Raw genomic sequence first — 13,035 nt, forward strand, 5'->3', positions numbered from 1 at the left:
GAGTCTCTCTCTCCCTCTGCCCCTCTGGCTCATTCTCTTTCTTTCTCTCTCTCAAATAAGTAATCTTTAAAATAACAAAAATGTTACCAACATCATGAGTTTAGGGGATGGTTAAATAAGATAATACACGTGAAACACTCTGCAAAATACCTGATACATAGAAACATGTAAGCTATTATTGTTTTTTTTGTAAGCTATTATTGTATATGAATATTTAGAGCATATAGAAATTATTGGGAAAGATCACCCATACTCTCTACTCTCAATATGCAAGGCCAACTTCTGTGTATATGCCTGTGTGTGTATGTGTAGTGTGTGTGTGTTTCAGGTATGAACTCCTAAAATTTCATCATCCTGGAGAAGATTTCACTTCTCTTAACAATGAATACTGAGGACTTCTCCAGCAATCATGGGAAAACCATGTTTATTAATTTACAAATAAGCACACATTGGGATGACCACATAAAATTGTAATTTTATAATATATATACATTTATAAGTGTTTAATTACTTACTTAAAGATTATTTATAAAGTCAATAAAATAACTGTTGAATGCCTACTAATTTCCAGGCACTGCACTAGATTCTAGAAATATGGTAAGGGATGAAATAGACAAGGTCTCTTCCTCGTAGACATTCTAGAAGAGAAATGGACAGTAACCAAGTAGATAGAAACATACAGGGGTTATATATTGTGCTCTGAGGGCAATAACAATGGACTTGATATGATGAGTAACAGGTGATCTTCCTTTAGTCAGAATAGTCAAGAAAGGCCTTTCTGAGTAGAGAATATTTGAAATAAAACCATACAAGTTTGGAATAAAGAAGCTGTGGTCTATATATACAATGGAATATTACTCAGCCATTAGAAAGGATGAATACATACCATTTGCCTCCACATGGATGGAACTAGAGGGTATTATGCTGAGTGAAATAAGCCAATTGGAGAAGGACAATATAAGAAATAGTAAAAGGGACCATAAGGGAAAGAGAAACTGAGTGGGGAAAAATTAGAGAGGAAGACAAACCATGAGAGACTCCCAACTCTGGGAAACAAACAAAGGGTTGCCAAAGGGGAGGTGGATGGGGGGATGGGGTGATTTGGTGATGAGTACTGAGGAGGGCACTTGATGGGATGAGCACTGGGTGTTAGACTATATATTGGCAAATGAATTTAAATTTTAAAAAATTTTAAAAAGAAATAAAACCATACAAGTTTGGAGAAAAGAATCCCAGGGAAAAGGGGAAAAGTTTGCAAAGATTCTAACAAGGGAATGTACTTATTGTGCTTTGCAAAGAAACTGAAAGGACAATTAGCTTGGCTGGAATTTAGGAAACAGGGGAGAGTGAGACCAAATGAGATTGAAGAAGTAGACTGAGGACAGCCTATCAAGAGCTTCCACTGGACATGGAAAGGAATTGGTATTTATTCTAATTATAATTAGAAGCCACTGTGAACTTTATGCAAGGGGGCTGATGTGATCCAGTTATAGTGAAGAAAATGTTTAGTGGCGGATGATAGAAGTTTTTGTTAGGAGATTGCTACAGTAATACAGTCAATAGGTGTTGAACTTGGAACAAGGTGATGATGATGGAGAAGATTTGAGATACATTTTAGAGGTTGAAGCAAGTGTTCTTATTTATTGTTTGGATATGGAGTAGGAAGTGATAGGGAAGAAAGAGAAGATAAAGGAGGATTCAAAGATGACTTAGTTTCTAGCTTGAGAGTTTGATCAATTTGATCCCATTTATTGACATAGGGAATACTATGGGAACAGGTTTAGGAGAGAAAAGTGTTCTATAACAGACAAGTTAATCTTGTGACATTTATGGACTCTCCAAATGGAAACAAGTTAGGTAGTTGAGGAAAATGAGTTCAGAGCAAAGGATAGAGATATTAATTCAGGATCATCACCATAACCATTGTATGTAAATATATGGATCTAGATGAGCGTACCTAGGAATAGGGTGTAGAGAAGAAAGGAAGGTCTAGAGCCAAAACTTGAGAAACTCCAAAGATTTCCATTTAGAGATGGAGTATCCTTGAAAGAAAATAAGGAGGAAAATGGCCAGTGGGGAAGAAGAAAAACCAATAAAGAAAGGTAATATGTGAAAACCAACAGAGGAGACTATTTCAATAAGTCTTTTTTTTAAGATTTTATTTATTCATGAGAGACACAGAGAGAGGCATAGGGAGAAGCAGGCTCCCTATGGGGAGCCTGATGGGCCTCGATCCCGAACCTGGATCATGCCCTTAGCCAAAGGCAGACGCTCAACCCCTGAGCCACCCAGGCACCTATTTCAAGAAGTCTTATGGTCAAGCTGAGAATGTTAGGTGTTATTAGAGGTGCTCATTAGATTTGGCTACAAGGAGGTGGGCTGCTTGACCTTAACAACTGCAATTTCAGTGAAATAATAGGGGTAGAAAATAAGATTCTAAGGCACTGGTCTTCAAGTGTGGTTCCCAGAGTAGTAATATCAACAACACCTGGGAGCTTGTTAAAAGTGCAAATTCTCTGCTCCCCCCAACCCAGATCATTAACTCTGGGGGCAGTGTCCAGAAGCCCATGGTTTAACAACTCCTCCAGGTGATCCTAATGTATTAGTTATGTTATATATATGAACCCTTTGTTCTATGGGGTGAGTTTCAAAAGAGAGCCAAAGGATTTTATCAAGAATGTGTAAACATCTAAGAAACATAACTTTAAAAATATTTCAGTTACTTTGAATAGATTCTGGCGCATAAACGCCCTCATAGAACAGCATGAATTCCTGGATTTATTCTTTAATCAGATAACTTTACCCTTTTTGAGCATTTGTTTAGTTACTAAAAGATTTAAAATTCCAGGGGCACCTGGGTGGCTCAGTGGTTGAGCGTCTGCCTTTGGCTCAGGCCAAGATCCGGGGGCCTGGGATGGAGGTCCTCATTGGACTCCCCACAGGGAGCCTGCTTCTCCCTCTGCCTGTGTCTCTGCCTCTCTGTGTGTGTGTCTCTCATGAATAAACAAAATCTTCTAAAAAAATTTTACATGCCAATTTTCAGATGGTCACTGTTGTGTACTGCTCTGAGATACTGTCAAAGAAAGATAGTATGACATTAGAAGAGATTAAATATACTGGGAGGCCAAAGTGAAGTTTTAAGATGACACCAAAAAATGAGGAAAGTGCAATGAAAAGAGAGCAGTTGGAAGGGATATATGAAATGTCCCAGGACTAATCAAATGGAAGCATTGGATACACATAATCGAAAAGCTGTATGGATTTGGCTGCTCGGTGGACAGGAAATGTGTATTACAACTGTGAGCACTGCTCACCTTCACCTGCTGGTCTCAATCGGCGCATGCCTCCCATACCATATGAGACAAATTTGCCTTTCAGTTTCAAGACAATATCCTATCTCCTTTTCAATAAACATCAGATGGTCTCAGGGATAGATTCTTGACATCTTTATAGTATATTTATTCACAGGAACTATAGCATATTAATTGCCACTAAATTCAAGCACTGGAGTTACTGTTAGCTCTTAAAAAGATTGTATTACTATCTTTAAAATACAGTTTTAAAAAAATAAAATAAAATACAGTTTATCACCAAATACCTAAAATACCATAACCTTTTATTATTGTTAACTATTCAGGGCAGCCCGGGTGGCTCAGTGGTCTAGCGCTGCCTTCAGCCCAGGGTGTGATCCTGGAGACCCAGGATCGAGTCCCACGTCGGGCTCCCTGAATGGAGCCTGCTTCTCCCTCTGCCTGTGTCTCTGACTCTTTCTGTCTTTCATGAATAAATAAATAAAATATCAAAAAAAAACTTAAACTATTCAGACCTGTGTCATAACTTACGTTGGGTCAGTTTTCGATGTGATTTTGTTTTAGTTCTTTTTTGGTTTAATTGCTTATATAATTGTGATAATACTTCACATGCAACTTTATTTGCTATCCATTTCACATAACAAACATTCTCTGTGTTGTTATAAATGGTCCATATGTATGAGTTTACCAGCTACAAAATATTCTGAAGTTTTTCTTGGCCGTTTTCCAGTTGTTGAAATTATCGGGGTTTTCCTCATATTTTTGGATATTATGATGCTAGATGAGGATATTTATGTATAGAGCTTTGCTCCATATTTGGGAATACTTCCTTGGTATAAATTCCCCGAAGTAAAATCAATGGTTTTGTCAGTTTAAAACTTGTGGGAATCAGATGCCAAGAGGGAGTTAGAAGTGCAAGAGATTTATAGGGACGTACCTGTGAAAGATACACAGTAGAGGGCGTAGGAGGAGGCAAGGAGGGAGTCCCCATAATATAGGTCAGACACCTGTGAAAGGATAGAGGGAGAGAAGGAGACTTGTTTGGGGGAATTCTCAGACCGTGGTGGAGCTCTGAGAAAGTCTTTCCCAGCCCAAAAGAGGCATTGTGGTGATTGTTCATAGAAGTGTTCTATGTTAGGCAGGAATGGGCAAGCCTGGTACCCCTACCATACTCTGTCGGCTGCCAGGTTAGAGCATCACCTTGGATCAAACGTTGCAGCAGATTATGAAGGTGCCGCAGCAAAAGGCTGTCAGCTAATTGTATTCCTCCCACTGAACTGCAACTTCTTTCTGGATGCTCCATGAATTCCCCTGTAGAAGTGGTATTTCAAGTTATAATGTAGCATCAGATTATTTCCCAAAGGTCTGTAAAAGTTCACACTATAATACCCATGGTCTATCACCAGCTTTCACTATCATCAATAGTAATCCTAAGTATTTTGAAAGATAAAATTGTTACTTTCGTATTTGTTTCTTGATTAGTAATGATGTGATTTTCCCCATTGCTTTGTTAATGGGGTATCTTTCCTTTCTATTGATTCACATCCTAATGGAGGCAGAATATTATTGTGGATTCATACTAATTAGTATAATATTTGTGGTGTTAACACGTAGTATTCTGGTTTTTGTTTGCCTTTACTTTTTAATTAAATATAGAGGGATTTAAACTTTTAGTGATTTTTTGTCTCTCACTCCATAGACTTGAAAACCACTTGTTTCTGTTTTATTTTGTAATTATTTTATATGAGACTCCATGTAAGAATTTATATTGATATGAATGTGATTTTACTATATCCCTAGTTGCCAATTAATATTTTCAGTTTCCTTTCTTGAATAAACTTTCCTTTCTCCATAGGTTTTTGGCAGAGCATCAGTGAGTTCAGATTCCCATGAACAGTGTATCAGAGCACCCATTATCCTGATCCTATTATATTAGATTTCGTTTAAGAAAAAAAGATTTTATATATTCATTCATGAGAGACAGAGGCAGAAACACAGGCAGAGGGAGAAGCAGGCTCCATGCAGGGAGCCCGACGTGGGACTCGATCCCGGGTCTCCAGGATCACGCCCTGGGCTGAAGGCAGGCACTAAACCGCTAAGCCACCCAGGGATCCCATTAGATTTCACTGATCTCTTCACCTATGCAGTACCAGTGAGGATAATTGTATTTCATTGTTATTTAATTTGCATGGTCCTGACTGCTAGTGACACTGAGCATCTTTTCATTTATTTGTTCATTCATGCAAGAAATATTTATTGAATGACATGGCAAAAACAGAATGACAAAGATCCCTTTTCATAGGATAGAATACTTAGGTTTGTTAAATACTAGCTTTATCTTTCTTCGTGAATTAATCATTCACGTATTAAAATAATTTTTTTCTACTGCTTTTGGTCTTTTTCTTACTCTCGATTGAATCTTCTTGGTATACTGAAAATACTGTCCTTCTTCTAGTTTATGCAATGTTAATATTTCTCCCAGCTTTTGACATAATAGAAGGTCTAAATTTTAAGGTAACTAAATCTGTCAAATGTGGTCATATCTCATTCTGACATACAACTAAATAACATATCATTAATATAGCATAGTGTGGAACAACACAACATGATTCAATGTGATATGATGTGATAGAGCATGAGAATATGAACACTTGCTTGACCCCTAGGACATCCAAATGTTTTCCTATCCCCACAGCACCATCCTATTTTTTTAAAGTTTTCATTTTAATTCCAGTTAGTTAACACACAGTGTTGTATTAGTTTCAGGTGCACAATATAGTGATTCTCCACTTCTACACAACACTTGGTGCTCATCACAAGTGTGCCCCTTAATGCCCATCACCTATTTCACCCATCCCTCCATTTCCCGCCCCCCCCCCCCCCTTTGGTAACCATCAGTTTGTTCGCTATAGTTAAGAATCTGTTTAGGTTTGTCACTTTCTTCCCCCTTTGCTCATTTGTTTTGTTTCTTAATTCCACATATGAGTGAAATCATATGGTATTTGTCTTTCTCTGACTGATTTCACTTGGCATTGTATTCTCTAACTCCATCCATGTTGTTGAAGATTGGAAGAAATGGCAAGATTTCATTCTTTTTTATGGCTGAAAATATTCCGTTACATACACACATACACACCCACGCACACACACTTGGGCTGCTTCCATATCTTGGCTATTGTAAATAATGCTGTTCTAATCATAGGGGCGCGTGTATCCCTTTGATTTAATGTTCTTGTATCCTTTGGGTAAAATGCCCAGTAATGTGATTGCTGGATCATAGGGTAGTTCTATTTCTGAGGACCCTCCATACTGTTTTCCAGAGTGGCTGTACCAGTTTGCATTCCCGCCAACAGCGCAGGAGGGTTCTTTTTTCTCCACATCCTCGCCAACACCTGTTGTTTCTTGTGTTACTGATTTTAGCCATTCTGACTGGTGTGAGGTGATAGCTTACTGCAGTTTTGATTTGTATTTCCCTGATGATGAGTGATGATGATCATCTTTCCATGTATCTGTTGGTCATCTGGATGTCTCTTTACTTCTAAGAAGTTACAAAACTCAACACCCCCAAAACAGAAATGTCTGTTCATGTCTTCTGCCCATTTTTAATTGGATTATTTGTTTTGGGGGTGGACATCCTTGTCGTTTTTTTTTTTTCCCTTGTCTTGTTCCTGACCTTAGGGGAAAGGTTCAGAGTTTTTCCCCATTGAGGATTATGTTAACTGTGGGTTTTTCATACATGGCCTTTATTATGTTGATGTATATTTCCCATAAACCTACTTAGTTGGGGGGTTTTGTTTTAAAAAAAAAAAAAGATTTTGGCCAGCCCGGGTGGCCCAGCGGTTTAGCGCTGCCTTCAGCCCAGGGCATGGTCCTGGAGACCTGGGATCGAGTCCCACGTCAGGCTCCCTGCATGGGAGCCTGCTTCTCCCTCTGCCTGTGTCTGTGCGCATCTCTCTCTCTCTCTCTCTCTCTCTCCCCCATGAATAAATAAATTAAATCTTAAAAAAATTTTTATTCATTTACTTGACAGAGAGCACAAGCAGGGGGAGCAGCAGGCAGAGTTTTTCCCCATTGAGGATTATGTCCTTAATCCCAGGACCCCAGATCATGAGTTGAACCATCCAGGCACCCCTGAGGGTTTTTATCATGAATGGGTATTGTACTTTGTCACATGCTTTTTCTGCATCTATTGAAATAATCATATGGTTCTTATCTTTTCTCTTTTTGATGTGATGTATCACATTGATTAATTCACAAATACTGAACCACCCTTGCAACCCAGGAATAACACCCACTTGATTGTGTTGAATGATTTTTTTAAATGTATTGTTGAAATTGGTTTCCTAGTATTTTGTTGAGGATTTTTACATTTATGTTCATCAGGGATATTGGACTATAGTTCTCTTTTTTTTGTGGTGTCTTTATCTGGCTTTGGTATCAGGGTAATGCTGGCCTCATAGAGACACCTTTGTGGTGTCTTTATCTGGCTTTGGTATCAGGGTAATGCTGGCCTCATAGAAGTTTTCTATTTTTTGGAATAGTTTGGGAAGAATAGGTATTAACTCTTCTTTAAATGTTTGGTAGAATTCACCTGTGAAGTCATGTGGTCCTGGACTTTTGTTTGTTGAGTGTTTTTTGATTAATGGTTCCATTTCTTTGCTGGTTATTGGCATGTTCAAATTTTTTTTCCCTTTTTTGTTTTTGGCAGTTTATGTGTTTCTAGGAATTTATCCATTTCTTCTAGGTTGTCCAATTTGTTGGGATATAATTTTTCATAGTATTCTCATATTCCTTTGTATTTCTATGGTGTTGGTTGTTATTTTTCCTCTTTCATTTCTGATTTTGTTCATTTGAGTCTTCTCTCTTTTTTATTGAGTCTCACTAAGGGTTTATCAATTTTGTTTATCTTTTTAAAGAACCAGCTCCTGGTTTCATTGATCTGTTCTATTGTTTTTTTAGTTTCTATTTTTTTAAATTTCTGCTCTATTATTATTTTCTTCCTTCTATTGGTTTTCTATTTTATTTGTTCTTGGTTTTGTAGCTCCTTCAGGTTTGAAGTTAGGTTGTTTGAAATTTTCTCTTGTTCTTGAGGCGGGCCTTGTATTGTTATGAAGTTCCCTTTCAGAATAGCATTTTCTATATCCCAAAGATTTGGACCATTGTGTTTTCATTTTCATATGTCTCTGTGTATTTTTGGATTTCTTCTTTGATTTCTTGATTAGCCCATTCATTGTTTAGTAGCAAGTTATTTAACTTCCGTGTATTTTTGTTCTTTCCAGATTTTTTCTTGTGGTTGATTTTTGGTATTATAGCATTGTTGTCTTTAAAGATGCATGGTATGCCTTCAATCTTTCTGAATTTGTTGAGACTTGTTTCATTGCTTAATGTGTGATCCATTCTGGGGAATATTCCATGTGCACTTGAAAAATATGTATAGTCCATGGTTTTAGGATGGAATGTTCTGAATATATCTGTTAGATCCATCTAGCCCAATGTGCCATTCAAAGCCACTGTTCCCTTATTGATTTTTTTTGGACGATCTCTCCATTGTTATAAGTGATGTCTTAAAGTCTCCTACTATTATTGTATTACTATCAATTACTTTCTTTGTGTTTGTTAAGGGGTGCTTTATGTATCTGGGTGCTCCCATGTTGGGTGCAGAAAATTTACAATTGTTATATCTTTTTGTTTGATCGTGCCCTTTATGATTATGTAGTGTCCTTCTTTGTCTCTTGTCAGTCTCTTTTTTTAAGTCTACTTTATCCAATATAAGTATTGCTACCCCAGCCTTCTTTTCATGCCCATTTGCATGATAAATGTTTTTCCATCTATTCACTTTTTTTCCCCATCTCTTCACTTTCAACCTGCATGTGACTTTGGGTCTGAAATGAGTCTCAGCATATAGATGAGTCTTGGTTCTTTTTATCCATTCTGTCACCCTATGTCTTTGTATTGGAGCATTTAGTGCGTGTACATTCAAAGTAATTATTGATAGTTATGTACTTATTGCCATTTTGTTCTTTGTTTTATGGTTGTGTTTGAAGGTCTTCTCTGTTTCTCCTCTTGCTCTCTTGCAATTAGCTGGCACTCTTCCTGATATACTTGGATTCCTTTGCTTTATTTTTTTCCATATCTATTACCAGTCTTTTGACTTGTTACGATTAGTCTTAAGATAACATTTTGTGCACCTAACAGTCTACATTAAGTTGATGGTCACTTAAGTTAGAACCCACTCTAAACGCACTAAATTTTTATCCTCCCCCCTACATTTTAGGTATATAGTATCATACTTGACATCATTTTATTTTGTGAATCCCTTGGCTGATTTGTGTAGATATACTTAATTTCACTGCTTTGTGTTTCCTATTTTTCTTACTCCTGCTTATGGTCTTCCCTTTCCACTCAAAGAATCTACTTTAACATGTTTTGTAAGGCTGGCTTAGTGGTGATAAATTTCTTTAACCTTTTTGTTTGTCTAGCTGTTTTCTTTTCTCTTGCTGCTTTTAAAATTCTCCCATTATCTCTAATTTTTGCCATTTTAATTACTATGTATCTTGGTGTGGACTCTTGGGTTGTCAATCGTGCATTGACAACTGTGCAGGTCAGAAGTCTCTGAAATGGGTTTTACTAGGTTAAAATCAGTGTTGGCAGGATTGCATTCCTCTGGAAGCTCTAGGAAAGAACCTGTTTCCTGGCACTCCCCAGCATCTCCAGCCCATCTGCATCCCTGGGCTCCTGGCCGCTGCCCATCCTCTTCAAAGCCGGCGACGGCCTCACTCTGGCCTCTTCTCCCACCTTTCCTTCTCATTCTCTCTTTCTATCCTGCTTCCTTCCTCTCTCTCTTTTTTTTTTTTTTTAATTTTTATTTATTTATGATAGTCACAGAGAGAGAGAGAGAGGCAGAGACACAGGCAGAGGGAGAAGCAGGCTCCATGCACCGGGAGCCTGACGTGGGATTCGATCCCGGGTCTCCAGGATCGCGCCCTGGGCCAAAGGCAGGCGCTAAACCGCTGCGCCACCCAGGGATCCCTCCTCTCTCTTTTTTAAAAAGATTTTTATTTATTTGAGAGAGAGAGCAAGAGAGAGCAGACAGGGGCAGGGCAGAGGGAGAGGGAGGAGCAGGCTCAAAAAAGAGTTGGGGGCTCTCTATACTTCCTAGATCTGGGTATCTGTTTCCTTCCCCAGATTAGGGAAGTTTTCAGCTATTATTTCTTTAAATAAACTTTGTTCCCCCTTTTCTCTCTCTCCTCCTTCTGGGATCCCTAAACTGCAAATGTTATTATGCTTGATGGTGTCGCTGATTTCCCTTAATCTATTCTCATTTTTAGCATTATTTTTCACTCTCCTGTTCAGCTTAATTGCTTTCCATTACTCTGTCCTCCAGGTCGCTGGTCTATTCTGCTTCCCCTAGTCTACTGTTTATTCCCTCTAGTGTGTTTTTAATTTCAGTTATTGAGTTCTTCATCTCTGATTGTTTCTTTTGATGTTTTCTATGCCTTTGTTGAGGGTCCCACTGAGATCCTCTGCTCCTTGCTCAAGTCCAGTGAGTATCTTAATGACCATTACTTTCTTTTTTTTTTTTATTTAATAAAATTTTATTTTTATTTTTTTAGTAAATTTTTATTGGTGTTCAATTTACCAACACACAGAATAACACCCAGTGCTCATCCCATCAAGTGTCCCCCTCAGTGCCTGTCACTCATTCCCCCCCACCCCCCTCCCTCCTCCCCTTCCACCACCCCTAGTTCGTTTCCCAGAGTTAGGAGTCTTTATGTTCTGTCTCCCTTCCTGATATTTCCCACACATTTCTTCTCCCTTCCTTTATATTCCCTTTCACTATTATTTATATTCCCCAAATGAATGAGAACATACACTGTCCTTCTCTGATTGACTTACTGCACTCAGCATAATACCCTCCAGTTCCATCCATGTTGAAGCAAATGGTGGGTATTTGTCGTTTCTAATGGCTGAGTAATATTCCATTGTATACATACCATTACTTTCAATTCTCTATCAAGCATATTACTTATGTCCATTTTATTTACCTCTCATTCTGTTATTTTGTCTTCTTCTTTCATTTGTAACATATACCTCTTTCTCCTCATTTCATGTAACTTGCCGTGTCTGTTTCTTTGTGTTAGGAGGGTTAGCTACATCTTCTGCTCTTGATAGTGGTGGCCTTAGGAAGAAGAGGTCTTGTAGTGGCCTGCAGTGCAGTGTCCCCAGTTCAGCAGAACCTGATGCTTCAGGGGTGTCACCTATGTGTGTTGTGTATGCCCTACTGTTGTGGTTGAACCATTTTTGTCTTCAGTCCAGTTGACTACAGTGCCTCTCTTTGTTTTGGGCAGAGTTTGGGCCCAGCGTAGTTAATGGGACATTCTAGAGCCATCTTGGGCTGTAGTTGGATCAGACCAGGCATTTACCATACTTAGAGTAGAACTGAACTGTTAGGGTTCTCTCCCTGTGTTGTCCCCTGGGAGGCTTTCATTGGTGTTGACAGGGCCTACAGCCAGGCCAGATGTCTGCCCCCAGCCCACTGCTGGAGCTGCAATCTAACTGGTGTGTGTAATCTTCCCCTCTCCCCAGGGCAGCAGTCACTTTGGAGTGGTGCTGGCTCCTATCAGGGCTGCTTACACACTCCCATGTTTATGGCACTGCTTTGGAGGGACTCCTGCTAAGGGTTTGTTGGATGGGGAGGGTCCTCACAAGAATGTGGGAGTGGGGCATGTGGTGTTAGCCGGTCTGTGCAGGTCTATTATGAAAGGGGACCTGCAGCAGCTTTGGGGAACTGCTGAGGGCTGTTTGAGGGGGTAAGATCCACAGAAGAGTATAAGGGCAGTGAGTGTGACCAAGCTAGATGGAGAGTGTTCAAGCTGCTGTGGTTCCTGCAAATGTTTGTATACCTAGGTTAGGGACTGGGGATGAAAATGGTGCCTGCCAGCTCTTTTGTTCTTGGAGAAGTCTCCTAAATATTCCTGCCCCTCCAGTACTCGTTCTGAGTTTAATAAATAAATCTCCCTGTATACCCCAGGCATTTTTCAAACTCCCACTTTTATACTATATTTCTGTGGAGCTTTGTTAAGCTGTCTCTTTAAGTGTGGGAACTCAGATTCCTATAGTCCTCCAGCTCCCCCTGAGCTAATACGCCCATTGATTTTTAAAGTTCCAAGTGATAAGCCCCACTGACTGTAAGAACTCATGAAGTCAAGCCCCTCTGGTTTTCAAAGCCGAATGTTATGGGGATTTGTCTTCCCAGTGTGGGGCCCCCATGCTTGGGGTACCTGATGGGGTCTGCTCCTTTCCTTTCTTCATGCCCGAGGTGTGCCTCCCTCCTGTGGACAGTCTTGCAGATCAGTTTGGTCCCCAACTGTGTCTCTGTCCTTCCTACCCTTTTTGATGTGGCCTCTTCTCTACATTTAGCTGTGGAGAATCCATTCTGCGAGTCTTTGGGTCATTTTCTGGGTTATTTACTCAAATGTGAGTGTTATCTAGATGTATGCTTGGGATGAGCTGAGCTTAGGATCCTCCTACTCTGGAAACTCCCTTTTAAGAGTGAGGCTTTTCTAGATTCCACATACTGCGTGATTCTAGATTCCATATACTGCATGAGATCACGCAGTATTTATCTATCTTTCTCAGAGTTACTTCACTTTGTCTACTGTCCTCAAGATCCACTTGTGTTGTCATAAAAGCTAGGATTTCCTCTTTCATGTAGCTGGATAAT

At 39.3% G+C, this 13,035-nt stretch overlaps 1 long non-coding RNA gene across 1 annotated transcript in view; it reads right to left on the reverse strand.

Moving 5' to 3' along the window:
• LOC140596247 (uncharacterized) overlaps positions 1–13,035 on the reverse strand; it is an 85,134-nt gene that overhangs the window by 5,508 nt on the left and 66,591 nt on the right. The gene's annotated exons all lie outside the window — the stretch shown is intronic.

The sequence above is a fragment of the Vulpes vulpes genome, chromosome X, assembly GCF_048418805.1.
Source record: "Vulpes vulpes isolate BD-2025 chromosome X, VulVul3, whole genome shotgun sequence".
NCBI classification, from domain to species: domain Eukaryota; kingdom Metazoa; phylum Chordata; class Mammalia; order Carnivora; family Canidae; genus Vulpes; species Vulpes vulpes.